Consider the following 27,948-nt stretch of genomic DNA (forward strand, 5'->3'; position numbering starts at 1 on the left):
TTAAGCCTTCATTTTACTCAACAGTGTCTGTAAATATATTGGTGTTTAGAATCACAGGGATGCCAAGAATGTGGAAGATAAGGAAATGTTTGCAAATTAATCTAAAGGGCTTAACTACATTACAGATTTCTCAGTGGACAGTTAGGAGCAGGGCATGGAGTAAACAATCAAAACAAATGACCAAAGGTTCAACATTGAATTCCAAATCTTTATATAACAAAACTGAGGAATACAAGAGATTTGGACATATCCCAAAAAGGTCATTAAGAAAATGAGGTCTATTCCTTTTCATGTGCACACATTACTCCTGAGGAAGTTTTTATTTTCGAAGGATAACCACAGGATTCAAACACCATTTAGTTAGTTCTTAATCATAATTTTGAACAAAAGCCAACATTAGATGCTTTAACAATATGGTTCTTTTACCGGAAGGGATCTTAGAGATAACACATGAAGAACCTTTTTTAACGAAATGGGGTTGTTCATCTAAAAGAAGAGAACCCTCTGTGGTTGCATAATTGTGGTCTTCAGATATTTTGAAAAGCTGTCAATGGAAAAAGCAATATATCCTACTCTTTGCCTTAGCAGGAGAACAGTGATCAATAATTGGAAGTATCATGAGAGATGATTGTTGGAACAGGAGCTCACTGTCTTCAAAGGTGGAGAATTTAAAAGAAACAAGTGAAAAACAGGGCAGGTTTAATGATTAAAAAATCATGTTTATGGAAGAAGGGAGGAAAGGGAGGAGGTTTTCTTTTTTCTTGCCAGCAATAGGAACGCAAGACCCTGGGTGGAAGCTGAAATCCTGTAGGCTGGTCTGAAGGTACTGGAGCCACAAGCAAGACTTAACCACTTCTAGAAATGCTTCCTGTGACTTCTCTTTCCTTTGCCTTTCAGTCCAATCAGTACCTCTCGGCCAGAAGCCAAATGACCTGGGAATTGGGAAAAAAAAGAAAACCAGCCATCAGAACTCTACCTCCCTGTAACTTAGGGCAGGGCAGGAAAAAGGCAAGGCACACTTCTCATAGAGTGGCACAGCAACACAGAGAATTTGTATTTATATTTTCATTCAGGTTTGGTTGCATTCTTGAACCTTAAAGGTGACATTTGAGCTGAGATATTAAAGATAACAACAAACTAGAGTTGTGAAGGCCTTTCAAAGAGCATTCTGGGTTGAAGAAATAGCCAAGTGCAAATGCCAGGTGGCAGAAAAAGGTTAAGCAAGCGTGAGGAACAGAAAAGAATCCAGCGTGGCTGGAACGCAGTGTGTGGGGACAAGGAAAGGAGGTGATGTTTAGGGAGAACTATCAACATAGGTTATAATCAGATTATTGTGGCCATAGTGGGGTGTCCAGACTTGCTCTAAGAGCAGGTGCTCATTGAAAATAATTTATTAGGGAATGACAAATTCTGATTATTGTTTTGAAAATATCACTCTGGATGTGCAGGAAATAGGACTAAAGACATAGAATAGGAATAAGTGTAGGTCATATGCTATTGCCCATTAGTCTTTACTAGTATTTATTAATCATTTATTCAAAATAGAATTGACATAACAACATAGATAATTTTTCAAAGATAAAATGTGACTGAAAAAATATAATATTTCTATTATTTGGAAATATTTTACAATCTTTGTGTATGTGTAATATAGTCACATTTCCTTTTTCCTCCATGGTTAATAAATTAGTATACTTTACAATTATTATGTTTTATTTTAAATTGGGTTATATTTCTCAAGTGTTACAATCTTTGTATATGTGTAATATAGTCACATTTCCTTTTTCCTCCATAGTTAATAAATTAGTATACTTTACAATTATTATGTTTTATTTTAAATCGGGTTATATTTCAGTAGATTGATGGAATCTATTTGAGCCCAAGATCTAGAATCATATATATATTTTAAGAATCATATTTGAAAATACATATAATGTTTTTGGATTTTTAATTGTTATTTCAGGAAACATAAACCCAAAGTTTTATTTGGGTGCTTATTTATTGGCAGCCTCTTAAGAGTTGTATTTTGTGGTAGAAAACCTCATTTTGACCAGTTAAAAAGGTGTGCATAGTTGAACATACAAAAATGCTGGAATCTATAGATAGGATTTGGATTTAATTTTCAAATTGAGAGTGTAAGGTATCAGTGGCAGAGAAGGTCATGTTTTTTCTTAAGATGGCAGTTTAAATATTGATCAGCACATATTCACCAAAAGGAAGAAGCTTCTAAGCTTTTCTTATTTTCCTGCTGAACTATAAATAAGTATTTATTTAAGTCCTATTAGATCTTGCTAGTCACTCTTGTGTGGGTGCATAAGTCTAGGTTTTATCTTAAATAAATACAGCAGCCATGAAAAGAGCTCATCCCTATCTATACTTTTGTATTATTATGAGGAGGGCATACGTAATCAGGGGAGAAAATCTTCTGTTTAACTCTTGAAATCTAGTAGCCTTGGGGCTTAGGGCAAGACACTGCTCTCAGAGTCTAAGTTTCTCCATCTAGAGATAGCTGGTATTTCAATTTATATCTCTATGTGTTTATTTAAATGTTTAAAAATACATGGAAAATTTCTCTATAAAGTGTACATCAGATGTAGTATTTTTTGCCCTATGTGTTGGAATCTTTATTTTGTAAATCTAATCATCACTCTCCAGCTTAGCATGTTTTGATGGCTTTCCATTGCCCTAAGATAAAGTGAAAATCATTTAACGTGGCCTCATGCCTGCCTACTAGTACCTCAGCCTCTTCCTGCCTGTGTTTCACTTTGTCCTTGCATAGCCAGACAGACCAGGCTATGTTTGACCCCCAAGTGCTTCACTTATACAGCATTCAGCAGAGATTTTGAGCTCATATCATGTCCCAGGTTTCCTACTGGAGACTGGTGAACTGATAAGTTAAGGTCCTCTTTCACGGCACTGGCGTATCCAAGCAGGAGTTACCAGTACAATGGTCCAGGCAAGTAAGTTAGCAAAATGGACGTAACAGTGATTGTGTGTGAGCTGCAGTGAGAGAGACTAACTGATCTACAGGGGCAGGTACAATGCAGCTAATTGATACCATGTAGGGTTGCAGCTCTTGTGCTTCCTCATCTTTTTATTTTCCAAATGAAATCAGGTATGCAGTTTCCTATGCTATCTCCTAATAGATAAACACTGGCAGGGAATAGAACAAAGCAACAAAATACTGTGCTGTATAAACATCTGCTGGATGTGGTCTTCAGGCTATGATCTGTCACTTCTTTTCTAGAGGCATCCAGGCTGTCTTAGGGCCTTTGCCCATTTTGTTTTTTTCACCTAAAATTTCATGTCTGCCTTCAGCAGCATTCTCTACTTCACTTAGGCAATTCCTATTCATCCTTCACATCTCAGGGAAATATCTCCTGCACTTCTAGACCAGTTAGTGCTCCATGTCATACTTTCTCATTTTACTTTTATAAAGGTCATATTTATTTGTTAATTATTGTCATTTTTTCCTCTGTCTATAAGCTTCCTGGACTGTGTCTGTCTTTATTGCCAAACCTACTGCCTTCTCAGCAAAATTAAAAAAAAAATTTAAAGGGGTTGGCATTAAGAAACAGCTGTTCCCTAATAAGAAAATAAGTATCTCTGTTCCTTTTCTAGAAGTTATCATCAAATGAGTCCACAATCAAGTTAGGAATATAATTTTGGTCCCATATAGGATATTGATGGGTGTAACTCATTGCTATGTGACTCAAAAAGTGAACTGAGTTAAAATAAAATCATTGTTTAGCTATGAAGACAATCCTCAGTGAAAAATTCAGTCTTTATGCAACTTCAAGCATTGCCAACAGAACAACCGTTCCGGGGTCACCAAAATCCAACTTGCCTTTCTCAGAATCTACAGTTTCCATATATTGTGATGGCTTGGACTCCAACAGCCAGGGATAGTTTATAACACATCAAACAGTACTATAAGAATAAGGGCTATTTTTGCATAGGTTTGCACAGGTTTTGCTATAGTTTTCACACTTGGTTACAACACCCCTAAGGAGATACATTGTTACATGAAAGAAGTATGAGAGCCACAAGGGAGCCCTGAAAGATCAGCTCACTTCTTGAAGAGTCCATTTTAGGCTAAATTATGAGAAGAATATATTTTTATATTGATTAGAAGGGAAATCTATTGTTGGGAAGTACTGAAATTTATTAGGTTAAATGAGAAGTACACAAATTGTGCTAGGTTAAAGGGTTTTCCCAAGAAAATACATAATCATGCAGTTCGGTGCATTTGGAAATATTTTGTGTTACATTAGTAAAAGTGAAATAAATAAGTAGAATTAAGTGAACATCACTCCGTCAGCAAACTGTGCAGGTCTTGGTCAGCAAGAAATTTGGAAATATAAGGATAATAGAGGACAGTCCTACAGTTTTGATTTTCTTGGAACCACATGAAAGATAGAGGAACTGGGCTGGATTTTGACAGGAGATTGTACTGAAAACATAACTGAGATTTAATAAGAGTTTGAGGGGTAGATCAAACAGAATATACTGGATTGTAAGCTCAGAAGTTTATTGGGTACAATTTCTGTCTGTTATTTTTCCCACTGGCATGGCTACAATAAATGTAGGAAAACCAAACACTGTGAATGAGTTACGTCTCATCTGCCTTGCCTGTCATCTGTGTTTAGAGGAAACCTTGGATTGGTCAACTATGGACTTGATTCTCTTAGTGCCTTTAAAAAATTAGTTGGATTACCTGACAACTGTGACCATAGTCCTGCCTGCTGTCTTGCAAACACTCTCTCAAACTCTCTCACTCTCCTGGTCCCTCTGCCTCTTCCTCTCCCTCTTACTTCTAATCCTCAGTGGATAAACCATTCTATTTGAGTTCCTACAGAATAAGACCCTCAATCAATGAGTCAAGTGCAAGTAGTTAATTTGAGAAGTGCAGGGAACCCCACCAAGGAAATATGGAAGGAACATGGGGAAGGAAAAGTGGCTAATATAGGTTGCATTTTTAAACTAGTCACCATTATGAGTAGTAGAGGTTAATCCTGTAGGAGAACTCTAGGAAATAGTGTAAAATACAGACCTCAGAACTATCTCACTTGCTGTTGGAAAGAGAAGGGTATTTGCACATCTTCTTCCATTGGGCAGTTGTTGAAGTCTGCTTCAGGTAGGTGTTAGTTTCCTGACACTTTTGACTTGCTCACCAGTGAATGGGCAGAGTGGCCTTCTGGAAAAAGCCCTGAGGCACAGAGATGCGGTAATTGGTACATGGAAGTCATCTGGAGCACATGGAAAGGGCAAGGAATCGAGAGTTTCTATCACAATATAGTTATGCTAAATGTGTTGATGTTCAATATTTTTCAGTTTATTGATTTTTTCCTCCAAAGTAATGATTGAAATTATATAAACCATATCCCCAATTTTTTTCTTACCCCCGGATAATCATAATTTTTTCTGCTGTTGTTTACCTTATATACTTTAAGTAATACACATCCTTATTTGTCTGCTATAAACATTGTGTTTTTTACTTGTTTTATTGAGATATATCCACATACCCTACAATCATCCACAGTGTACAATCAGTTGTTCATAGCGCCATCATATTTGTGCATTCATCATCAAAATCAATTTTTGAACATTTGCATTACTCAAAAAAAATTAAAAATTTAAAAATTAAAAAAGCAATAAAAATACAAGAACACCCAAAACATCACACACCCCCATCCCCTCTGCTATTCATTTACTATTTGTTCTTATTTTTCTATTCATCTGCCCATATACTGGATAAAGGGAGTGTGACCCACAAGGTTTTCACAATCTCACAGTCACACCGTGTAAGCTACATAGTTACACAATTTTCTTTAAAGAATCAAGGCTACTGGGCTACAATTCAACAGTTTCAGGTATTTCCTTCTTTCTATTCCAATACACTAAAAACTAAAAATGGATATCTATATAACTCATAAGAATAACCTCCAGAATGACCTCTCACCTCTATTTGAAATCTCTCAGCCATTGAAACTTTATTTTGTTTAATTTCCTTCCCTCTTTTGATCAAGAAGTCTTTTTCAATCCCATGATGCCAGGTCCAGGCTCATCCCTGGGAGTCATGTCCTACACTGCCAGAGAGATTTACACCCCTGGGAGTCATGTCCCACATAGCGGGGAGGTCAGTGAGTTTACCTGCTAAGTTGGCTTAGAGAGAGAGAGGCCACATCTGAGCAACAAAAGAGGTTCTCTGGGGGTAACTCTTAGGCACAATTATAAGTAGGCTTAGCCTCTCCTTTTCAGTAACAAGCTTCATGAGGCAAGCCCCAAGATCGGTGGCTCAGCCTTTTAAATTGGTAGTCCCCAAATGCTTGTGAGAATATCAGTAATTCCCCAGAGTGAGGAAGTTATATACATTGTTTTGGTTCCTCCCTGTTAAACTGTCTCCCTTACTTCTCCTCCATTCCTTTCACTTCTCAGCTTCTGTCTTTTGTCTACTTTTATAATTTAACTTCCTACATCTAACATTACATGTTATATTTATATGCTCTTCTGTGATATAATCAAGTTCTAAGCTGTTTGCTTCTAGGTTGAGTCTGTAAGTTGAAAATCAATAAATAAGACCATCAAATCTATGGAATCCTATTCCAAATACCATCCAGCATAGATTGTTTTTGAAGCTCTACAAGCTTCTGCTTTACTCTGGTTGATAACTCCTTATTCCTGTCCTATAGCCTTCATCCTGGAATTTTCTTTCATTATTTTTTTGGTTAATGTTATTGTTTCCTAGATCCTTTATCTTCTTTTGTTCTCTTTCTTATCTTACCAGCGTACATTCTCAAATTACTTCCTAAAGAATGGTGTGTTGGTGGAGGTTTCTGAGTGTGAAATTCGTCATGTATATGAAAATGTATTTTTTTCTTAAATCATGTGTTGATAGTTTAAATAGGTATAAAACACTATATTGAACATAATTTATTCTCAAAACATTCAAGGCCCTGTTCCACTCTTTCTACCATTCTATTTTGTCTAAGAGGCCTATTACTATTCCAGCTGACACTGACCCGTAAACCAGCTGTTCCAAGCAAGCTCTTGAAGTGCTCAGGTTGATGCAGCCCTAAGACCATAGAACACTCCAGGCGGAGAGTGAGACATGGATTTATTAGGACTTTCAAACAGGAGGGTCCTCGGTGGTGGTCATCTGAGGAAAATGGAATTAGAACTCCACAACGGCGGAGGGTGCAAAGGGCAGCTAATGAGAGTTTAGAACAAAGACATTCCATAGAGTATGAGATCAGAATTTCAGCAGAGTCTCCAGACAGAGGGGTCTGGAGGTTTGTTATCAACAGTGATCAGGGGAGGCGAGTTTCAATGCTTTGTTTACAATACCATCTGTATATACTTTCTTCCTTGAGGAGGCCTGATGACTTTCAACTTCTGTCCCCATCAGGCAGGCTGCTACATGCTGTGAGGCCTCACTACCCATTAGAAGGGGGAGCGTGGGCCCTGGGTCCCCACACCAGAAGAATTTAGGACATTCATTTTATTTTATTTTTTTAATTTTTATTATTTATTATTATTTTTTTATTTTGAAATAAATTCAAAGTTACATGAATAGTTGCAAAAACAATACTAGCCCCATACACAGAATTCTGTCATACCCTGATCCCCCTCCCCCGATAGCTCAATCAGCCAACTTTAACATGCTGTCACATCACTATTTCTTTCCCTCCCTATCTATCATCCATCATCTATTTCTCTGTCTTCTGAACATATGAGAGTTAGCTGCACACATCCTTGAACAGACATTATAATTCACGTATGTACTTCCCATGAACAAGAGCATTCTTTTACGTCATTCCATTAAGCGCAGCTAAGAGGTATAAGAGATTCAACAATGATAAAATGCTTACATTCTGTATTTCCTTTTCCTTATGTCTCAACCGTGTCCCTTCGAGCCACCTGTCCTCCACCCTCCAATCCCATCCAAGTTCATCCTTAGCATTCAGTTGTCGTCTAGACTGTCTTTTTTTTTTTCATTTTCTTTTTTCAATTGTGGAAACATAATATACAGCCTAAATCTTCCCATTCCACCCCCTCCCTAGCCTTCCATTAGTGGGATTAATCACATTTAGAATGTTATGCTCTTTCCCACCATCCATTACTGGAAATTTCCCTTCACCTCAAACAGCAACCCTACACTCCTTTCTTAACTCCCCATTGCCCCTTCCCCCATTTCTCTTAACCCAAACTCTACATTTCATCTCTATGGTTATATTCTCTGATAATTTCTTTGTGTTTGCTGTGGGGCTGAAAATTAACCTCTTAAATCCCTATCAATCTTGTTTTTCTTTGATACCACCTTCACTTCAATAGGGCACATAAACTATGTTCCTATACTCCTTCAGTCCCCCACCTTTATATAGTTGTCAAAAATTACATATTTTACATTGAGTTCAAAACCACTGATTTGTTCTTAGAGTTTGTGTATTTTTTAGCATGTAGGAAGTAAATAGTGGAGTTACAGTTCAAAAATTATTGACTTCTATTTGTATTCCATTGTGTTTGGAGAATATTCTTTGAGTATATTAAATTTTTTTTTTTTTTTTTTTTTTTTTTTTATTTCTTGAGGCTTGTTTTATGTCCCAGCTTATGGTCCCTTCTGGAGAAAGATCTGTGATCACTAGAGAAAAATGAGTGTCCTGTTGATTTGGGATGTAAGGTACTATATATGTCTGTTAAAATTCTCTATATCTCTTTCTCCTTTCTTTGTCTCTCTGTTGGTAGGGCTTTGTTTAGAATCTGAAGTAGGCCAGGTCTTTTATTGGCAAAGTCTCTCAGGATTTGTTTGTCTGTGAAAAATTTAAGCTCTCCCTCAAATTTGAAGGAGAGTTTTGCTGGATAAAGTATTCTTGGCTGGAAATTTTTCTCTCTCAGCATTTTAAATATGTCATGCCACTGCCTTCTCGCCTCCATAGCGGCCACTGAGTAGTCACTACTTAGTCTTATATTGTTTCCTTTGTATGTGGTGAATTGCTTTTCTGGTGCTGCTTTCAGAACTTGCTCCTCTTCAGTATCTGGCAGTCTGATCAGAATATGTCTTGAGGTGGATTTATTTGGATTTATTCTATTTGGAGTTCGCTGGGCATTTATGCTTTGTGTGTTTATATTGTGTAGAAGGTTGGGGAAGTTTTCCCCAACAATTTCTTTGAATACTCTTTCTAGACCTTTACCCTTCTCTTCCCCTTCTGGGACACCAATGAGTCTTACGTTTGGACGTTTTATTTTATCTATCGTATCCCTGAGATCCATTGTGATTTTTTTGATTTTTTTTTTCCATTCTTTCTTTTGTTCTTTCATTTTCTGTTCTTGGATTTCTAGGACACTGAGATGTTGTTCAGCTTCCTCTAGTCTTGTATTGTGAATATCCAGAGTCTTTTTAATTTGGCCATCAGTTTCTTTTATTTCCATAAGATCTTCTATTTTTTTATTTAGTCTTGGAATGTCTTCTTTATGCTCTTCTAGGGTCTTCTTTATGGCACTTATATCCTGGGCCATGGTCCTCTTGATGTCCTTTAAATCCTTTGCCATGTTTTCATTCTTCAGTTGTAGTTCTTTGATTAATTTTGCGAGGTAGAAGATTTCTTCCGAAATCTTGATTTGTGTGTTTGGAGCTGGATTCTCCATATCGTCTGGTTTTATCATATGCATTAAGATTTTCTGTTGTTTTTGGCCTCTTGGCATTTGTTTTGCTTGATAGGGTTTTTTCAGATTGTATCAAAAAAAAAAGGATATCGATCTAATTTTTCAGAGACACAGTTTGGTGATGTACACTTTCTCTAACTAACCAGCAGATGGCATCTGTGAGTCACCTATACCCCTCAGATCAGTTCTCAACCTTTTTTCCACGGAGTGTGGGGAAATGATTCTTGTGTGTTCAGTTGGAGAACTCAGTTTGGGTGTGTTGCTGGAGCCGTCCGCCCTGAATGTGGGGCGTGTGTACGGGTGGCCAGGGAGGAAGGGCAGTTCTACTGTTCAAATCTCCCAGGTTCCAGGAGATTCAAGGCTGCCGCAAGAGTCCAAGCCTTCATCTCAGTTCAGCCCCAGACCTTCTCTCTCGGTGTCACACAAACCACCGGACTTGGCGTAGCGCCCCTGGGTTCTCCGAGCGGATCCCCCCTCCCAGCCGCGATCCTCCCTCAGCCGAGGGAATGCCTTGCTACGTCATCAGTGTGCGCCATCCTTCAAGGGAAGCCGTGGGCCACTGGGCTGTGCCGCGGGGCTCTCAGCTCATTTCAGAATGCAGAATGTCTGAGGCTGTCTTTACTGCAATGCCTTGTGGGCTGAGAACAGCTGAGGTTTTCTCCACAGAGAGAGAGCGAAGGACAGAAAAACTCCCAGGTTCACCTGTCAGCCAGAGATAGCACCTGATCTTCTGGGCTCCCTATCCTGAGACAGGTATGTCCCCCAATTCTCCCAAGGTCAGTTGTCACCAAAAGCCTCTGTCTGCTTGTTGAGGATTCGCTATCTGTTTTGAGCAGTTAATATTAAAACCTCACTTGGAGCTGGGCTGAGAGTGCACCGCGAGGCTTCCATGAGGGAGGGGCTCTCGGCTCTAGGTTCTCGGCTCTCAGCCCAGATCCGCAGTTTTACTTACAGATTTCATGCTGTGATCTCGGGCATTCCTCCCGATTCATGTCGGTGGAAGTTGAGTGTACAGTCACGTTTGTCTCCCCACTACCATCCCAGTTATTTACTGGTTTTTTGTTCATTTATGAATTGTTCTGGGGGAGACTAAGTCTTCCACTTCGTTCTATGCCACCATCTTCCCAGAATCCCACTTTATTTTTTGTGATTCTGAAATTATGCAATGATATCTTGGAATGAGCCACTTCAATTACTAAGTAATTTTATTAATAACGTATTCTGTAACTCAGAGAAAATTCCTTGTATTTGTTTTTATTATTGAATCCATTTTTTAAATTTATTCTTTTCTTCTAGGTTGCCTCTTAATAAGCTATTCTATGCATTTCTTAGATTGTTCTTCTATTTTCTATTTGCAAAATTCTTATCTTCATTTCCCCGTATTTTATGGGCCTTGTCTTTCAAAATTCATTTATTTTTATTTTTATTTTAGAAGTTACTTTTAAGGTTCAAAATTTCTTTCTCATTTTACTACATTTCATAGCATTTTGTTTTTGCTTTATGGATACATAATATTAGAGACTCTTTCCAAGATACTACAGGAAACAAAAGAGGGAGAAAAAACTTTTTGAGGGCACATCATACTCATTTGTTTATAAATCTTGAATTTATTATTATTATTTTTAATATTTATGGTCTTCCTCTAAATGTCTGGCAAATTATGGGGGTCTTTTTGTATTTATAGGTGAGAACACATAGCATGTTTATTTGAGTCAGGCTTTTCATAGAAAGACTTTCCGTTAAGTTGCAAAGGATGGAAGTCCTCTATTATACCTTCAGAGACCACCTTACCCGTTTGTTTTAGTTTGCTAGGGCTGTCCAGGGCCATGCTACCCCTGAAGTACGTAGAGGACAATCTGTTTCATGCCTCTGTCCTGGCCTTCATGGTGGTGGGCAGTCACTGACGTTCTTTGTAGCATTTCAGTCTCTGCCTCAGTCATCTGATGGTATTCTCCCCTGGGTCTGTCTGTGTCTTCCCCCACCTGACTCCAGTGTGACCTCATTTTAACTTAACCATTTCCATCTGAAAGGAAAATATTTTCAAATAAGACCACATTCTGACACACTGAGGCTGGGGTGGTTAGGACTTCAACATATCTTTTTGGGAGACTAAATTACACCCATAATATTATTCTATTTATTTTGAATATTAAGCACTTAAAATATATTTTTACTATTATCGTAATAGGATTTCAGGAAGGAGATAAAAATGTGTGTTCTCTCCGTTTTTTTTTTTTGAAACAGACGCTTCACCCATTTAAAGGAAAATCCTCAAGATCTATCCTAGCAGGACATTTTAGACATTACCCTCCATAACTTCTGGGGATAAGTCCCTTTCCTCTTTCTGATTAAGGTACTCCAGCAGAAATAAATAGTGAGAACCACCATTGGGGAAAGCATCTTGGGAACTGAAAGACATGGCTTCAACTCCACTTTCTAAGATTTCATCACTTTATAGTCTTGGAATCATCACTTTTCCTTCCTAAGCCCCAATTATTTAATTTGACAAATGAAGATAATAATTCTTACCTACCTCATAGGAGTTTGCTCTAAGTATCAAGTAAAAAATGTGCATGAAACTATTTGGAAAACTTTTCATACTGTGTGCTCTATGTGGGATATAAGGCCAAATAAGATATGGTCCCTTTGAGAGAGCATGGCAGTGCCAGCCTTGGAAGACCTTCAGTAATAAAATAGAAAGCAATAAGAGCTATTAGAAAGGGATATTATTTTAAATAATGACCACTTGTGGAAATTTAGTTTGCAAGCCCTCAATATAGAGCAACTTATCTGTTTGTTGTTGTTGTTGTTGTTGTTGTCATCATTTAATAATTTTCATTTGGGCAAATTTTCCATTTTACATATAGGTAATTAAAGGATCAAAGAAGTAGAAAGTTGTGCTTAAAATCAAACACCAAGAAAATGGTAGAACTGGTACTTAAATATTCAGACTAAATCCCTCATTCTTGCTTCCTCCAAAGATTCATAAGAGTATAAAATTATTTCAAAAGAAAAATTGCAAGATTTACAAAATGTGGTATAGAGTAGACAGGAAAGGAAATGCTCTAAAGAGGCAAATGCATGGCCTAAAATAAAATGGAATTAGTAGTAAAAATATAGCAGTTGGTGAGCGAGCTTCTTTAAAATAATGTCAAATAGGTATGTAAGGTGAATCTCTTTAAAGTTGATCATGACTTTTCTAGTTGGGAAATAAAAATTTGAAACTCAGATTTGCACTAGGATGTTGTGAAGATTCAGACTATAAGAAAATAGTGAAAAAAGCATTAGCTAAAGGCAGAAAGCTGCTGCCCCTCCAGTTCTTAAATATGAATCCTATCATTCATTGGAGACTAGACAGTATCATGTGCATTGATTTCAAAATGGGAATAATTTACCAAGGCAGTTGCATTCTCATGAAGATTCAACTGCTGCATTCTCCAGGAACTGTATCTGAGAAATCATTGTGAGCAAAAGTTCCAGAAAATAAGAATTACAATAATCCAGGCTTGAAAAACCAGATGCAGACAGCTGCATAACGAAAGGCTTTACGCTGATCTGTATCGGCAGCCTTGTTAGGTTTATTTTAGCATAACAAGTAAAAAGAAATAAGAGTTTCAACTCACACAAATAATCCTGGGAAAAATTAAAACTTGGGTGTTTATGTGAATAGAACTCATTATTGCTTTGCTAACTGTTTGGTCTGAAAGGGGATCATAATTTTTAAAATGGTTTAGATTATTGAAATCTAATTGCTAGTGGAAGATAACTCATTATTTAGTAGTTTAATAGCAGTGACCTCCTAAATAACTGGCTCATTTTGGCCTAGTTTGAGATAGAAGGAGTTTTTAATTGATAGAATGCTGAAACAGCTTGTGCTGAAATACCTCAAGACAAAAAGATATTTTGGAGATGTATTCGGCAGCCTGGTGGTGTGGTGTACCTTTCTCTGTTGTGTAGTTCTTTGAATGATTTGAGGTTGACAGCGATGCAAAGAAAGTATGAATATGATTGAAAAGAAACTGAATTTTAACTTTGGCTCTGTACTTAGTGTTTTGTGTTAGTCTGATCTTATATGATAACTTATTTGTATGAAATGGGTTGAACTACATATCCCCTAAGGTCCCTTTGAGCTGTGGCATCCTATGACTAACTCTCTCAATCCAAATGTCAGTCATCTTATGTGTTGTGGATTCTCACAACAAAAGCCCTCAGTGAATTATGCCTCCTGGTACCCACACACTTATATGTTCCCTTTCACATTCACTCTGGACTTGGCCATGTTAGTTTCTCAGGTCAATTGGACATCAGCAAACATTTTGCAAGCAGGGGCTTGGAAAGTACCTGTGCATGTATATTGGCCTCTTGGAAAACTGACCTGGATCTGCTGTAAAAGAAATCCAGTCTAACCTACTGGAAGACAAGAGACTATGTGAAAGAGAATCAAGGCACCCAGCTGATAGCCAGGACCTGCTGCCAGACATGTGACTGAGGGTTCTTGGATCTTTCAGCCATGTAAATGCAGCTACATGAGTAAGCCCAGGCAAAATCAGCAGAGGAACACCCAACTAACTGAATTGAGGATATCATAAGAAATAATCAAGCATTGTTGTTTTAAGACACTAAGTTTTAGGGTAGTTTATTAGAGGGCAATAGATAACCAACATATAATTTGAAAGAAAGTTCACATAAATAGAATATTGGGCTATATCTAAACTTAGATAATGCAACAGTTTTTGTTTGACTATTAGAATGTAAGCACTAAAAATATCAGGATCCTATTTGTCTTGTTCATCTCTATGTTGCTGGTACTTGATACAATTTCAGCACTTCACAATGTCAGACAGATATATTACTGTATAACAAATTATTCCCAAACTTGGTGGCTTAATACAACATTTGAATGTTGCTATGCTTTAGGAATCCCGGAATGGAATATCTGGGTCCTCTGTTTCAGAGGCTTAAAAGGCAGTAAGTAATCACAATTTGGGCCAGAGTTATGGTTTTGAAGGCTCAACTGGGGAAAGATCCACTTCCAAGTTCACTCACATCGCTATTGGCAGGATTTGGTTCCTTGTAGACTGTTGGCCAGAGGCCAATCTTTTGCCTTTAGTTCTTTGTCACACAGACCTCTCCAACAGGACAACTTGCTTCATCAAAGCCATCAAGAAAGAATGTCAACCAAGTCACAGGCTTTTGTAACCTACTCATGAAGATGACATCCCATTGCTTTGGCCACAAGGTCCAGCCCACACTCCAGAGGAGGGAATAGCAGAAGGACATGAATACCAACAGGTAACGATGATTGAGGTCTTTGTATGTCTTCCTACTGCAGGCCCATAATAGGTGCTGAGTATATTTTTGAACAGATATATAAGTAAATGAGTAAGTATGCATTTAAAGATCAACAAATATGTATCAGGCACTGTGTATGTGCTGGGGATACTTAGGTGATAATGACACAGTTCTTGCTTTCTAACGCATATAGTCTAGAAGATGATACAAAGGTGTAAAACTTAAAGACATAGGATAAAGATATTAACCTGTAGTTCTTGTGGAATGCATGAGGTACAGATAAAATTCAAATAGAACATGATTAATGTTATTGGGTAAGTCAGGATGGCATTCTCTGTGACTTCCCTACCTGAGCAACATTTTTAAGGATGATTCATTATGTGCCATGCCTAGAATTGGAAATATTTGGAGAGTGTGGCATTTTACATGGATAAAATAGCAGAGAGTGAGGAACAGATAGATATTTTGACTGACAAGATCCCCCCTTGATTTGTCACACAAAAAATGTGCTCTTTTAGAAAGTTTCTTGAAATTGAAATTTGTCCCACCAGACGTTTTTAGACAACCCAGTGCAAGTCTTTAAAGGGAGGGCAGATAGCCCAGCAGGTGGGAATTTAGGACACAGATGCAAAAAAGAGCCCAGGTTTAATTGAACACACACATTGGCCCCTATCTACAGAACTGTTCAGGTTAATTACACATTGAAGAAAATTAACTAAGTTAGTGATTTTGGGCAAAATTGTTCTAAAACCAATCCTTTCAGATGGAGATGAGGAGATCCTTTGACACCAGGGCATTTGTGAGGATGCATTTTGCAGAAGAATGTAATGATCTGTAAACTTTCACATCTGTTGACAGTTGTTCTCTGCTGTTATCACAGAATGCAAAGTGAGAGGAAAGTGTGCTTTTAAAAATGAGTGTACTGAAAGATTTATTAAAATTATGAACAGATGTGAAATGTATAAAGCTATGGAGTGCCACGTGGGAAGGACTCTGTGTTTTACAATAGTAGAGTGGATGGGTAAAAGTAGATTTAGGATATTCAAGAGCATGATTCAGATTCATAACCAAATTGAAATTCTGACTCTCTTACATATTGAAATGGGAATTGGAAGGGAGCTATAGGACTTTGGGTAAGCCCCTTAACATCTATGAGCTTATGAATCCCAATCTATAAGATTGTGATATAACTACTCAGTAATTGGTAATGCAAAGTCATTGATAACTTGTATAAAAACGCCTTAACTTAATAGACATTCAAGTTTCTTTCCTTTTTTCTTGTATGCCCCGTAGTTCAGGGAAACACCTCTCCCAATTTGAACTCTGATTTCCTTTGTGATTAGACAGAGTTGCCTTTGACAGTGTTGCCACTGAAAGTGTTGCCACTTGACCGAAAATTCATTATCAAAAGCCTTCTCCAAAAGCTAGGTTGACTCCAAAACAAGTCAGCAAAGGGGACTATCTTGCAAGATCTCAAACACCAGTCAAGTCCTGAGAGCTTATGTATGAGGAAACTATAGAGTGTCTAAAATACAGCAAGAATGCATAATTGCTGGTTATTTCTGTTATTGTGGATGTTATTATTAATGGTTTTATCATATTATCATCACTAGTACTACATTTTCTTCCCTGTCTAGAGTGTAAGTTTCTTAAGAATGGTGTTTTTGTTTTATTTTACATTTTTACTCAATACTTAATTTAGGTTTTACTATGTGAGGTGCCCAATAAATATTATGGCAACTTGGATGAGAGAAAAATCTGAATATGAATTGGCAATATGGAGAAATGGATATCATAAAGCTAAAATTAAGATGGAAACACATTTAGCCCTTCTCCAAGAAAATCTTGTAAATATAATTAAGAAGGAAGAATGCAAATCCTCCACACACACAAAAAACCCTGCCATTTCATTTTGATGCATATGGTATCAGTTCAAAGTGGTTTTCATGGATTCAGACACTGAAGCAAAGTGATTTAGTGTCAGCATTTGAGCCATTGTGCGGTACCCACGTTTGAATAATTCTGATTAGGTGCCAGCCCTCTGGTTTCACTGAACATCTACACAGCCTTCTCTTTTTCTTGAAAGGAAAGCCCTGGCTGAAATGATAGAGCCAAAGTAATACTTTACCTATAAGGCATCTGGGGCAGCCACTACTGCAGCAAAGAAAGATGTTACAGTTTGCAGTAAGATTTTGATTCAAGACAGTGGTCCCTAAGGCTGTTTAGCAGAGGCAGAAACCACACATATAAGCAGCTCTCCAAGAGGACAATGTGGTAGACCTCTTTATTGATAATTATCTCTTACATATCTGAATAAGTGTAAGCTCCTGAAGGTGTAAAAAATGTCCTGGAGGTAGAACAGCAAAAATTAACACTCCACTGCACATCCTAATTAGGATTTAATTAAGGAATTTAAAAAATGCCGAGCACATGTTTTTAGCAAGTGCATAATCACTGACATCGCTTGTAGGTTTTCTACATATTTTTCACTGTAAATATCCAATTATAATTGTCATTTAGGTCAAATTTTAAGAATTCAAAGTCTTACTCAAAATAATGAGAATTTGTTTCCTTAAGCATAATGTCCTCTGGTAGAGTTTTTACATCTTTTAATTTACAATGTGGTCTATAATCTTCCCTCTCTTAGCCTAGAAGCTGGGTAGTGTTTTCCTCCTGATGTGATGTATTACTTTTCAACAAAACGCCATGTCTTGTATTTACAACCAGTGAGTAAGGGGGAAAAAAGTGACAACCACATCTGTGTTCTTGCTCCTGAGAGATTTGTAACAAACCATGGCTGAAAAACTACAATCTCTTTTTCATAGCAAATACTGTGTGTGCCTCCAACTCCAACCAAACTTTTGGAGTGATTTATAACAGATCTGTTGTTACATGCCCCTGATAATATTCAAATTAAACTCACAGCTGGAAAAGAAAATGGTATGTGCCATGTGAGTTACACTAAAAGTATGAAAACTATTCAAAGTTTGATTTGTGACCACTGCCACCAGCTTTTAAAAGCCACAGTTGATGGGGGATAATGTCTGATGCTGACTTCTAATCACACCACCATTATGGAAATAATAGGTTTCTACAGTAATAATCATTACCCCTTTTCTGATGGTATTTCAGTGCTTTTTACAGCCACTTCTAATGACCATTGAACTGTTTGGTCTAATGAGTGAGAAGACTCCAACATCTTTATTCAAAAATCACTAATGATAATTGCCACCTCTCACCTCATTCTCAGGGCCCAGAACGCACGTTCTGGGAATCCCATTATCATCCCTGCACATCCACATCCCAATCTTATTAGACTCAAGTAATTAGGCATAATTTATATCTGATCCAGTCATTTGTGTCAAATTCATGTTTTCTGTTGTGTCTGAATAGCACTCATATCTAGAAATTTTGTAAAAGCTTCTATTGAAAAAGTCATAAATGTGATTACTGACAGCTTTATGATTGGTAAATGAGCCGAATCATCATAATCACATTCATATTTACAGTATGGAGTAATGGTTAACAGTATCTGGAGTGCAACAGACCTGGATTTGAAATAGTTGTTCCATTTCTTGATAGCTGTTGTCAGCCTCTCTGAGATCCCATGTTCCCTCTTTAAATTGGGTGGTGGTTAGCATTAAACTTAAAAATGGTAGATATCATCATCATTATCACAGTTATTACCATTATCATTCCCACCTCCCACACTTCTCCCTCATACAAAGAATAAAGTCCCCTACGTAGTTCTCAGGATAGATATGTGATTGGGACTCCCCTTGATGAGACACCAAGAAATCAGCTGTAAATGTGGGCGAATTGTCTGAGTCACGGCTATGGGTCTATCCCTGAGCTATAACTGAATCCTTAAGCTTGTATGCTAAACATACCTGTCCTGAGTTGGAAGAGCTAGCAAATGGTTGAAATGGGAATAAAAGGGGCAAAGAGAGGGAAAGCAGCTAATATGTAGAATGCACCCTAGGTTCAAGTTGCCAAGCTAAGATTATTCATATTCTTTATCTTATTTATCTTCAAAAAGGCATATGAAAGTGTGGTGGTGAAGTTCATCTGTCAACTTGGCTAGGTCATGGTATTCAGTTGTTTCATCAAGCAAGCCCTGGCCTGATTGTTAGTGTGAGGATATTTTGTGGATTTAAATCATTAGTCAGTTGATTTCATCTATGGCTGATTGCATCTGCAATCAACAGAGGAGATGGCCTTCAGCAATGAGGGAAGTCTATCAGTTGGGGGCCTTAAAGGGAGAACCTAGGGTTTTAACAGTCAGAAAGAAGAATTCCTGTTTTTACTTTAGCCAGCCAGCTTCTCCTGAAGAATTCATTGAAACCTTCATTGGAATTCCTAATTTGTGGACTGCTCTATGGAATTCAGACTTGACAATGCCCATGGTTGTGTGAGCCAATTCCTATAATGAATTTCATAATATTTGCATAAATAAGGTGCCCTGTGGGTTCTATTTCTCTGAAGAATCCTGACTAATACAGATTTGGATATCATTAAATGATCTCTGCTTCATAGTTAAATAAATAAAGACTTTTAGAAGGAAAATAAATCTAATTTCAAACAGCTAATAAATGGTAGAATTGGTATGATTCATTCTAATTTTTGATATAAAGATATATAAGCAGTATGACCTTTGAAGGATGCATGAAGTCAAATCCAGTTAAGGCAGATACCTAGGGAGTAATTCCAAAGAATGTATAGAGGAAAGCAACAGTGTTTTGTACTACATAAAATTTGTAGATGTTGGGGGACATCAAATACCAGAATGTTTCTTTGTGTATGCTTAAAGCTAAAAATAAAGCAACATGACAATACCATATAAAAATAGGAAATGAATCTTGTGACTATATTTGATATTGATGTGATTAAAATTAAAAACATTTGCCCATTATTCTCATGTATATGGTATAATAAAAGAAAAAGCAAATATGTTGGAAAATGGAATATGCAGACATAATGATGTGATAGGGGTTGTATTATATTAGAGATTATCATGGAAAACATCTAGGAGGGAGACTTCATTTTTTTTTATGATAGAAGATTATTCCAAATGAATAAGATCTATCCCCACTACTCTTAGAAGCACAGACATCTTTTAAAATCATATTCATAATTAAGGTGATCTTTATCCTAAAACTGAAATACATCCTATTGAAAATGTTGACTTGGTTAGGTAGCTGTGTTCCATTCTGGGAGCTCTTCAACATGAATATTGCCAATTATGTGCTATAGGTGATTGCAAAAATGTCTACAATATTTAGCCACATCCCATCAAGAGGTGAGACTATTTCCAAAGCCCTTAATGTGGATTGACCTCAAGAGACCTTGCAGCTTCCACTCTTCTGCTCTTGGAATCCTTTAAATGGCAGGTGAACCTATCAAGGCAAGCCTTCTAGAGGATAATACACCATATGGAGAGAGGCTGCCGTCATCTCAGCCATTTCATTCCAGGCTGTCATAAAGTATCCAGCCCCTGTAACCTCACCAGATGACCACAGGCACAAGAGCTCAGTAATGTCAGCTGAGTCAGACCAAAACAGATGAATAGCGCCACTGATTGCAGCCCAAATTGCTGGCCCCCAAAATTATGTAATAAATATATGATGGTTATTTTCATTTAGTAAGATTTGAGATGTTTTGTTATGCAACAAATGCTAATTGATAAAAGTTAACCCAACTATTCAAATGTCTAGTTTAATGAAATTCTTCCAAAAATCCATTAATATTTTTTATATTCTGAGACTTTTAAGAGACTCTTCACAACCTTCCTTGGAGATTTTTGTTTTGTTTACATTTTGAATAGGTAATGTATTCACATAACTCATATTATGTGAATTCATAATATCATAGAAAATAAATTTTTCCTTCTTGTTGTCTATTCCCCAGACATCCAGTTCCCCTTTCAAGGAGGAAATTATGTTATCAGTTTCTAAAATATACTTTCGGGGATATATAACTATATAAAAGATATGAATGGGGTATGTGATACACATTTTCTGCACCTCACTCTTCTCCCAGATCTCTCCATGGCTGACTCCCTCAGCCACTCTCAAATCATGGCTCAGATATTACTTTTTTCAGTGATGCCTATCCTGACCTCCTTACTTAAATTTACAACCCGACCTGCAAAGTAATCCTGATCTTCTTAACTTGCTCTAATTCTCTAATAGAAAATATCATTTTGACTATATTATGTATATTATTTATTTATTGTAGTTAATATTGATCTGGCGCGTCATAAATTCTATGATGAAAGGGATTATCTTCTGCTATGCTCAGGTATAGGTTGCCTAGCATATCATAGGTGCTTGATAAATACCTGTTGAGTCAATGAATGTACCCAGAAAATGAGGATAATCTCTGGAGGAAGAAATTATAAGGAAAAAATCAAAACTGTCCCTTGATTTCAGATTCAGAGTAAGTGTGCATATCGTTGATCCATTCATTTGAAAATATATACTAAATGCAAGGTAATGTTTCTTGGTGTTATGAGAAATAAAGGTATGAAATAGACATTGTCTTTGCATCTAGCTGATTGAAGACTAATGGGAGTGATAGAGAGGTATACCATAAAATGCCTGCCATGTACTATGATATTTATGGATGGTCAAAATGAAGCTACTAAAAAGGATGTGCACTCATAACTAAATGAGTAAGAAAAAGTTATTGCCTTAAGAGTGGCATATATAAATTGTTTGTGATTCCAGAGAAAGAAACATTACTTTCTGCTGTAATAACAGGTGATCCTTTATAGAGAAGAGAATGGTATTTGATTTGTACTTTGAAGAATGTATAGAACTTAAGGTAAGAGGAAAATGCATTAACTCTGAGTAAAGAAATGGTGAGAAGCACATAGAGAAAAGAAACTATTAGGGACTGATCACAGAAGGCCCTAAATACTAATTTCACACGTCCATCTGACATGTACTCACCCACAGGTGCTTTTTGTAAACTACAGTGTTCAGCATTTCACTATGAATATAACCAATTAATAGTATTTCATGATATTAATGAAAGTGATCTTGATTGCTTTATTTAAGGATATATTTTCTTTACACTATGGAATGTGTAAAGACCTTTTTTTTAAGGTCTTATATTGGAGAAATATGATATATGTTTTATGCTACGTATTTTTAAGTGGGTATTAGTAATATTTCTGAAATACTTTGACTTCAGAAAATAAAGATTTATAGTCATGGTGACACTGATCAATAGTATTGCCTTTGTGAGTTAGATAGACTTCAAGATGTTACTCTCTCTGAGTGAACAGAGCTAAATATTTCTGCCTATGCTAAAGGGTATACTCTGTTTTTCTGTCCCTGGTAGTAACCATATTTAATGTTCTTAGTCCTGCTTCTGAAAGAAGAAAGTTGTTATTTTCCTATAGTCATAGAATGTGCTGATCAAGTTGATACCTAAGTACAACCCCCTTCATATTTGTACTTGTAAACTAAAGTACTAGCATACAGAGTTATACGGAATAACTGCAAGTGAAACAAAGGAAATAAAACGTAGTTATCAAAGAGGGGAAACCTTCATTCAAAAGGATCTTGTTTCTACCTTGGGATGGTTTTGCTGTTAAAAGAAATATTTTTAAAAAAACTGATTCTGCTATCATTCCATTCCTCACTAGACATTTACATCTGGAAGGGCCATTGAGAATTAACTGGTTAAGCATGTCTTGCACGAACAAAGAATAAGGAAGATACAAAAAGATGAGTTCAGGTAGCATATTGGTGGCAGAGCTGGGAGTAGGATTAATAGCAACAATATTTTTGAGGAGTGAAACAATTAGCAGTTAAGAGGAGGACTCTTTTCTCCAAGGATGCCAGAATGTAGCAAAAGAAAAGCTTGTAATATGTTGAGGCTAAGGATTTCAGGATTCAGGTCTTGAATAGAATCTTGGTGCCAAATATTTCAGACCCTGGCCAAATCAAACTTGACATAATTTTTTCCAGCTTTATTACATTGAAATTCACGCATTTTAATTGAATAGATTGACGAGTTCTGGTCAGTGAGCACACTTTGTACAACTTCCCACAAAATCAAGATTTAGAAAACTTCCTCCATCACCACCCGCCCTCCCCCAATCGCCAAATTCCCTTTTGCCACTTTGCAGTCAATCCTTGGTTCTACACAGCCAAATAGTTTCTTCCCAAACGAAGCATACAGTATATCATCCTTTATGTCTGCCTTCTTTCACTTAGCAAGATATTTTTTGAGATTTACCCAGTTGTTGCATGTATTAGAAGTTTGTGCATTTTTATTACTGAGTATGAATAGATTGCATTTTGTTTATCCATTGTCCAGTTGATCGGTATTGGATTGTTTCCATTTTTTTTGGTGATTGTGAATAATACTGCTATGAATATTTGTATGCAAGTCTTTGTTTGGATATGGTTTTATTTCCCTTTAGTAGATAGCTAGGCCTGAAGTTGCTGGATTGCATGATAAGACTTCTTATGGATCTGTCAAACTGATTTCCTAAAGTTCTGTACAATTTTGAATGTCCACCAGCATTATAATGAGGTCACCAGTTGTTCTACCACCTCATCAACACTTCTATTGTCAGTTCTTTTAATTTTATCTATTCTAATAGTTTTATAGAGCCATCAAATTTGTTAATTTTTTAATATAAATTAAATGTCTTATTAGAGATGTTGGTATGTATAAAAGATCATGCAGAAAATAGAGTTTTCATATACCATTATTTAGTTTGCATTTCCCCTATAACAATAAAGTTGAACATCTTTTCATGTGTTCCTTGACCATCACTATAATTTCCTTTGTGAAATGTCTGTTCAAATCACTTGCCTACTTTTATCATCCTTAACTGGGTTGTTTATTTATTGTTGACTTACAAGCATTCTTTATGTAGGCTAGATTCAAGTCCTCTGTCAGATATATTTTTTCCCAATCCATGGCAAAAATTGGATGAATGAAAGCTTTAACTTATTTGAGAAAGAACTGATATATAAAGAATTCCTACTGAAAGAATTTGGAAACATGGAATGCACACACATGCACAAAGACATATTTCCTGTGTGTTGCTTAAATGCATAAAACACTAGTAATATTGTATATAAAAAGGATTTAACATACTAGGTATTTACTAAATGATGAGCAGACTGTTGATGCCAGTAGATAATAAATAATGGTATTAGTTTACATTTAAAAAGTAGGATATTCTTTTGCTTTTTATTGTCTATTCACAAAGCTTTGATTCTAACTTTTTCCCCTTTCAAAAGTTCTCATGTTTAGAAAGAGGATTTAAAGCCATAGAATATGAACTTAAATGTTATAAAAATATATTTGATGTTGTCTACTGCAGATCCCGAACTGCAAAATGTTGAGGATGATAATTATTTAGTTATGCAACATCTATGGATTTCAGAAAAAAGATGCATTTAAATGTACATGAATCTGTCATAACCATAATAAAATAATCAAGTAAACACAATAGTGAAAAAGATCAAAATTTGTAATGGCCAATGATATATTCAGCAACACAATAAAAATAAAAATTTTTAAGAATACTTTTTAAAAACCTATTTGAATTTAGAGTCATAAATCTGACTCTTAAATGTAAGAATTTATATGCTGTCAAATAATTGTATTTCCTTTTCTGCCCTGGCTCACAGTATTCTCAGAATCAAACTCTATGCTTAGTTATGTCAATGGATTAGCATTATGATTAGTATGTTTTCTACTGCTTTCATTTGTCCTAATTGTTTATTATTATTGTCCCTGTATTCTATCTGTGTGTATTGTGTGTATATATGTTTTGCTTTCCATTGTCTCATATTAATATCACAATGAATCTGGTTATACATTTACATATAAATTAAATCCCATTATTGTGAGCTTTTAGAGCAATTCAAATTAACACATTTGCTATGATCCAAGCAGGGTGGTAAATACTAGAAACAAACAATTTATTTCTAAAACAAGTTCATGGGAGAGGGAGGCTGAAGAAAGTGGTTGACATCCCCAAGGGAATTTGAGAGTCATATTTTCTTCTCAGAAAACTTGATGCCTGACCAGGGATACTGTAGATGAGAGATTGTTCGGTTGGGAAGGTCATTTGCGATCAAGACAATATAGTATGTTGAGTAAATGGAACATATTCAGTGTGGTTGACATTTTAATTTCAGGTGTGGAAATGTTGTAAGTCTAAGAAGGAAAATGAAGGCCACTTTGTAGTCAATTTTCCATGTACCTCTACGGAGCTTAAACTTTATCCCGTATATTACAAAACCAATGATATGTTTTAATGAGGGTAATGACATGCTTCCATTCATATTTTGGAAGAAATCTGTGTTAAGCAAGTGGCCAGTGGATTGTCATAGTTTAGAAATATTTTACTATTTCTGCGACGTTGCTTATTACACTTCTAGGAGAGATGGAGAAATACAATCCCAACTGAAGTGACACTACGGAGAGAAATAAAATATGATTTCAGGAGATATTAAGATATAAGGATTGATAGATTTGCAAATGAGGAAGAGGTAAGTAGATTTGGAAGTGAGGGAGAGGTAAGTATAAATGGTGATTATTTCTAGAATTCTAACATTAATGACTGAATTATTGCAATATCAAAACATGATATAGAGAAAATTCAGGAGGAGAATCATCTTTGGACACTGGGTTGGAGGGGTGGAGAGTGGGTGTTTATGAATTCAGCTCTGGTCTTGTCAAATTTGAGCTGCCAGTGGGATATCTATTTGATGATACCCACTGCACAGTTGGAAGTAAGTGCCTGAAGCATCTGCGAGATTGAGGTGTCAATTTTAAGGTCATCAGCATAGAGATATCAGTTAAAAGTATAGGTACGGGATGTACGTTGAACAAATACCATAATCAAAAACCTAGAAAATTCTGACAAAACGTGGACCTGGGGGGAAATTCAATGAAGACATGGAAGACCAAGTGTACATGTTACAAGGCAAAGTGAGAGAAACCTTTCTCACAAAACCACATGGAGAGTTTTGAGATGAGGAGTAATCATGTCTCATCGATATGGTAGACCAAACCGACTTCAGAAGTATTCCTGCGGCTCCATATGCATAGATTTAGCAGACAAAATACACTTTTAAAATACACAGTGAAGACTGAAGGCAAGAAAACAAGTCTCTAGGGGGATAGAGTTTAGAAGAAATTCTAATTTAAGATATAAGGAAATTTGGAATAAGCAAAAAAATAAAATAAAGTAAAAATACTGAATAACTCCAAAGGAAAACTTTGCATTGTTTAATCACACTCTTCCATGTTATCTGATTCCAACCCTTCATTGTCTTTGAACTATTTTACAGCTCTATAAATTGTAGAAAACTGATAGCAATGGGAAAAAAAATTATTTTCCAGAGAAGCGTTTTTTTGTTTTCAGTCGAGGTTCAATTGACTACCCTACATTCGCACAGAAAAAGATGGTTTGGCACCCATCTGTAAATTAATGTCAGCATTCCTTTATTTCATATAAATTTTTGCTCTTTGATTTTCCGTTGAACCTGATCTAATATCTGCCTGTTTTCCTCATTAAACAATGGGTTAAATAAAATATTTGACACGTTTATTTAATACCTGTATGAAAATGATAACCATTTTAAAAAATATTTTGCTTTAACAAATATTAGAGGGAAATTCAGTCTAAATAGCCACATACGTAAGGGAGCAACATACTCTATAGTGACTGGAGAGTATTAATTCCTATTCAAGGATGAGAGATGAGACCTCAGACTCTTGTAAGGCAGAAGCCAAGAACCTCAAAATTCTCTCCTAAATGTAAAAAGATTTGAAGAACTCAATCACTGGCCACCCTTGTGGCAAAGAAGCAACATAATAGCTAGTGCTCTGGACAAAAAGAGAGATTTATTTTAGGAAAAAGAATCTATGTTTGCCCCATAAGAGGCTGTGGAGATTTCATTCCCGTTGTCTACCTGATGCTGGGGCTCTCCATTTGAGAATAAGCACAGAAGCTATTTCAGACCTGTGAAAACCCTTGGGGCTTTAGCAGAGGCAGATGTAAAACCACTCCATAGGAGTGCATCTCTGACCCAGTTTGAAGTGCTCCCAAGGAAAGGAGTTCCTCTGAAACTCCTTTCAGCCAAAAATGACTAACTTCTACAAAAGCAAAATTCACACCCAAGCATTAATGATGATGGAACAGTCTCAAAGAGATTTAATTTATTTGAGCATTTACAATATTTTTTTCTCAAAAGAAGGTGGAAGATCATGTGGCAAGAAGAAGTCTCTTTGAAAAAAAAATTAAAAAAAGTAATTTTTAAATGCAGAAAATTTTAGAAATGAAAATAGTTACTGGAAAAAAATCAGTAGCAACATTAAACACTAGATTAGATTTAATTAAAGAGAGTTAATGAATTATCTGCTAGATTTTAAGAAATCACTCAAAAGAAGGAAAGACATAAAAATGTGGAAAATATGAAAGAGAAGTTGAGAAATAGAGGAGAGAATGACATAATCTTAAATTTTCTAATAGGACTTCCATAAACGGGAAAAGATGATATAGTAGAGGCAATATCTGAAAAGAAAATGGATGAGAATGTTATAGAGTTAAGGAAATAAATACAACCATAGATTGAAGGATTCTTTCAGGTTCCATGCAACATAAATAAAAATAAGCCCACACCTAGACACTTCCTAGTAACCTCTAAGAAACCTCAAAGAAACTTCAAAGACAAAGATCCAAGTATTAAACTTTCCTCAACAACATCTCCTATCCTTGAGATAGGATTGACAAGTGTTTTGGATTGCAAATACAAAATAAAATATGGACTTCGTGCTAATTTTTATAAACCGTATACTTCTTTTCGAGGTTGATAGCAAATTGAAGCATGTATTTTTTGTACTTCCCAAAGGGCTTTGGAGTTTACAGTTGATATGTGAGAGAATATGGGGTCAAAGTCATGTGGCCAATGAAAAATAATAAATAGGTAAAGGGGGAAATAATTATAA

Source organism: Choloepus didactylus, chromosome 22, assembly GCF_015220235.1.
Source record: "Choloepus didactylus isolate mChoDid1 chromosome 22, mChoDid1.pri, whole genome shotgun sequence".
NCBI lineage: Eukaryota > Metazoa > Chordata > Mammalia > Pilosa > Megalonychidae > Choloepus > Choloepus didactylus.